Genomic DNA, 5000 nt, shown 5'->3' with positions numbered 1-5000 from the left:
TCGGAGGAACTGCGGCGGATCGCTGGCTGGCATCGTTTATGGTTAGAACTAGGGCGGTATCTGATCGCCTTCGAACCTCTAACTTTCGTTCTTGATTAATGAAAACATACTTGGCAAATGCTTTCGCTTCTGTTCGTCTTGCGACGATCCAAGAATTTCACCTCTAACGTCGCAATACGAATGCCCCCGCCTGTCCCTATTAATCATTACCTCGGGTTCCGAAAACCAACAAAATAGAACCGAGGTCCTATTCCATTATTCCATGCACACAGTATTCAGGCGGGCTTGCCTGCTTTAAGCACTCTAATTTGTTCAAAGTAAACGTGCCGGCCCACCGAGACACTCAATAAAGAGCACCCTGGTAGGATTTCAACGGGGTCCGCCTCGGGACGCACGAGCACGCACGAGGCGGTCGCACGCCTTCGGCTCGCCCCACCGGCAGGACGTCCCACGATACATGCCAGTTAAACACCGACGGGCGGTGAACCAACAGCGTGGGACACAAATCCAACTACGAGCTTTTTAACCGCAACAACTTTAATATACGCTATTGGAGCTGGAATTACCGCGGCTGCTGGCACCAGACTTGCCCTCCAATAGATACTCGTTAAAGGATTTAAAGTGTACTCATTCCGATTACGGGGCCTCGGATGAGTCCCGTATCGTTATTTTTCGTCACTACCTCCCCGTGCCGGGAGTGGGTAATTTGCGCGCCTGCTGCCTTCCTTGGATGTGGTAGCCGTTTCTCAGGCTCCCTCTCCGGAATCGAACCCTGATTCCCCGTTACCCGTTACAACCATGGTAGGCGCAGAACCTACCATCGACAGTTGATAAGGCAGACATTTGAAAGATGCGTCGCCGGTACGAGGACCGTGCGATCAGCCCAAAGTTATTCAGAGTCACCAAGGCAAACGGACCGGACGAGCCGACCGATTGGTTTTGATCTAATAAAAGCGTCCCTTCCATCTCTGGTCGGGACTCTGTTTGCATGTATTAGCTCTAGAATTACCACAGTTATCCAAGTAACGTGGGTACGATCTAAGGAACCATAACTGATTTAATGAGCCATTCGCGGTTTCACCTTAATGCGGCTTGTACTGAGACATGCATGGCTTAATCTTTGAGACAAGCATATGACTACTGGCAGGATCAACCAGGGAGCTGCGTCAACTAGAGCTGAGCAGCCGGCCGCCCGGGAGTGTGTCCCGGGGGCCCGCGCGAACACGCAAGCGTCCGCTCAATTATTCTGCAAACAGGAGGAGGCTGAGCTCCCCTGCACAACACACCTCGAAACCCTCTCAGGTCCCGGCGGCGCGCAGCGCCGTCCTAAGTACTTGGTCGGGTTCGAGAGAGGCGCAATCGCCCGGAGTTAGGCGAGTAGACGCTTTAGGTGCGACCACCCGTGCTCCCAACTGAGCTTGCCGCTGCCGACAGAGGCCCGGGAGCGTGCTGTCGTGGCATTGCCGGCGGGAGACAACACGCGCCACCTACGGTGACCGGCAGCTCCAACGCCAGCGCCACAGAAGGACAAAAGCCCTACTTGGGTGCCGAAGCGAACTCTCCCAGCACAGCGCACGCGCCAACACGTCCGCACAGCTGCGATACAAACCACCTGCGAGAACCGCTGGGGCGACCGAGCAGCAGACGGCGTCGCGGCGCCGAGCGCCGGGCGGCGGCGCATCCTCAGCGCACAAAGTCCTCAATCGGACCAGCACACTGCAGATGGCCACCGCGCTTCGCACCGGGCCCGCGAGGACCTACTTTGGCCGCAAGGCGCCGCGAGCAGGGGGCGCCGGCGCGCAGCTGCGCCGCCTGCCGCGTCCGTCGGCCGGCGCGCCTGCCACCGGCCGCCCCCACCAGCCGGCTGTAGCGCGTGCGCCCACGCACCGCGCTGCCAGCACGCCGGGCGGCCCCCCCTCACCGGCCGGGGACGGTCCCACCCAGCCACCGCCGCGTATCGCCTCACACCCAGATCCCCTTTCACGTTCGTGGGCATGGTGGGTCCCCTTTCACGTTCGTGGGCATGGTGGGTATCCCTGAAACAACCGGTTAATAGCTCGACCGATCGTCGCCAACACTGATTCACCTCTAGCGAGAACAACCGCACCACAACGGGTTACCGGTTGTTCATTTGCGTAACGTCACCAGCAAACGTACACGTCCATCGCCATTTGCAACGAGTATTGCATGCCTGTGTCAGGTGTCACAACACACTACGTCTGCCCACATAGACGCAACAACATGTGCACGCCTAGAGAACACGTGGAAGGTAGACCCCGTACGTATGCGGTGTCCATTGCGCGAACGACTGTCAGCCCGCCTCTGCAGCATGTCGCAGATGTGGAACGCGGTGCAACATGCTATCACGGTGTGTGAGAAGAGACGACTACGTCCGAATACACGCTCCACTACATCAACAGACTGCTCATGCTGATCGCCATCCAGGGCGTCCGTTCCTCCCACACGTCTGTATGGCGTACCACACTGCAATCCAGCTCTTATAGGGAGACGACACGTAGCTGCGTGCACAATATTTGGACTGTATGGTCCGCCGTTGCTAGGCGCTGTCGTCATACGGTCACATGGGCCACGATGTATCATTCAGTACATACGGAGCAATGTGCAGTACAGTTTGTGGGTTTTGCGTACATCGGCGGACAGGTGACAGGCCGTACCACAACGTAGGCTGAGTACGTCGGCATGCGAAGGGCATTGAACATGCAAACTTCTCACCGACCAGCTTGCGAAGGCAGGGGGGAAGGGGGGGGGGCATGTACGTCCTGCTGCTATCCACACTACAGTGTATAGCAGGAGCATGTGGAAAGTCAGCAACACCTGCAAGGTGTTTAACATGACGCGATACACAGGGGACCGGGCAGTGCGAGTAGCGAACTATATTGCGAGGGTTGCGGTTAGGCAACACTACACTACTTTAACGGGTTGCATAACAATTACAGAGCAGGTTCAGCGACAACGTGCGTCAGGTTAAGGCGCAATATAGTTTAGGTTACGGCGCACTTTAGGTTAGGTTAAGGCACATTATAGGTTAGGTTAAGGCACAACATGGGTTACGTTAAGGCACAACATGGGTTAGGTTAAGGCACAACATGGGTTAGGTTAAGGCACAACATGGGTTAGGTTAAGGCACAACATGGGTTAGGTTAAGGCACAACATGGGTTAGGTTAAGGCACAACATGGGTTAGGTTAAGGCACAACATGGGTTAGGTTAAGGCACAACATGGGTTAGGTTAAGGCACAACATGGGTTAGGTTAAGGCACAACATGGGTTAGGTTAAGGCACAACATGGGTTAGGTTAAGGCACAACATGGGTTAGGTTAAGGCACAACATGGGTTAGGTTAAGGCACAACATGGGTTAGGTTAAGGCACAACATGGGTTAGGTTAAGGCACAACATGGGTTAGGTTAAGGCACAACATGGGTTAGGTTAAGTCACAACATGGGTTAGGTTAAGGCACAACATGGGTTAGGTTAAGGCACAACATGGGTTAGGTTAAGGCACAACATGGGTTAGGTTAAGGCACAACATGGGTTAGGTTAAGGCACAACATGGGTTAGGTTAAGGCACAACATGGGTTAGGTTAAGGCACAACATGGGTTAGGTTAAGGCACAACATGGGTTAGGTTAAGGCACAACATGGGTTAGGTTAAGGCACAACATGGGTTAGGTTAAGGCACAACATGGGTTAGGTTAAGGCACAACATGGGTTAGGTTAAGGCACAACATGGGTTAGGTTAAGGCACAACATGGGTTAGGTTAAGGCACAACATGGGTTAGGTTAAGGCACAACATGGGTTAGGTTAAGGCACAACATGGGTTAGGTTAAGGCACAACATGGGTTAGGTTAAGGCACACCATGGGTTAGGTTAAGGCACACCATGGGTTAGGTTAAGGCACACCATGGGTTAGGTTAAGGCACAACGTGGGTTAGGTTAAGGCACAACATGGGTTAGGTTAAGGCACAACATGGGTTAGGTTAAGGCACAACATGGGTTAGGTTAAGGCACAACATGGGTTAGGTTAAGGCACAACATGGGTTAGGTTAAGGCACAACATGGGTTACGTTACGGCACAACATGGGTTACGTTACGGCACAACATGGGTTACGTTACGGCACAACATGGGTTACGTTACGGCACAACATGGGTTACGTTACGGCACAACATGGGTTACGTTACGGCACAACATGGGTTACGTTACGGCACAACATGGGTTACGTTACGGCACAAATTAGGTTAGGTTACGGCACAAATTAGGTTAGGTTAAGGCACAAATTAGGTTAGGTTAAGGCACAAATTAGGTTAGGTTAAGGCACAAATTAGGTTAGGTTAAGGCACAAATTAGGTTAGGTTAAGGCACAAATTAGGTTAGGTTAAGGCACAAATTAGGTTAGGTTAAGGCACAAATTAGGTTAGGTTAAGGCACGATATAGGTTAGGTTAAGGCACGATATAGGTTAGGTTAAGGCACGATATAGGTTAGGTTAAGGCACGATATAGGTTAGGTTAAGGCACGATATAGGTTAGGTTAAGGCACGATATAGGTTAGGTTAAGGCACGATATAGGTTAGGTTAAGGCACGATATAGGTTAGGTTAAGGTACGATATAGGTTAGGTTAAGGTACGATATAGGTTAGGTTAAGGTACGATATAGGTTAGGTTAAGGTACGATATAGGTTAGGTTAAGGTACGATATAGGTTAGGTTAAGGTACGATATAGGTTAGGTTAAGGTACGATATAGGTTAGGTTAAGGTACGATATAGGTTAGGTTAAGGTACGATATAGCGTAGGTTCAGATACACATTGTTGTAGGGAAAGGTGTATTGGGGGGGGGGGCGGCAGGTTCGTTGATAGTGATTATCGTAATTGGATGCCTGCGGTATTATCCGATTTGTCACGTCAGGATGCACTTTTGGCTCATGACAGGCGGCGCTCCGATTCCATGGTTGTGGCAGATCTGTGTCTTTCATTCCTGCCATT

General features: G+C 52.0%; 1 non-coding gene across 1 annotated transcript in view; it reads right to left on the bottom strand.

The window, feature by feature from the left end:
- Nucleotides 1-1160, bottom strand: part of LOC126430365 (small subunit ribosomal RNA) — a 1909-nt gene extending 749 nt beyond the window's left edge. Inside the window, exon 1 of the ribosomal RNA XR_007577119.1 lies at nt 1-1160. This exon is cut by the window's left edge and continues 749 nt beyond it. This is a non-coding gene — a ribosomal RNA (small subunit ribosomal RNA).
- Nucleotides 1161-5000: the final 3840 nt, after the last annotated feature.

Source organism: Schistocerca serialis, unplaced genomic scaffold, assembly GCF_023864345.2.
Source record: "Schistocerca serialis cubense isolate TAMUIC-IGC-003099 unplaced genomic scaffold, iqSchSeri2.2 HiC_scaffold_1045, whole genome shotgun sequence".
NCBI classification, from domain to species: Eukaryota; Metazoa; Arthropoda; class Insecta; order Orthoptera; family Acrididae; genus Schistocerca; species Schistocerca serialis.
The sequence above is the reverse complement of the archived record's forward strand: the minus strand, read 5'-3'. Positions and strand labels throughout refer to the sequence as shown.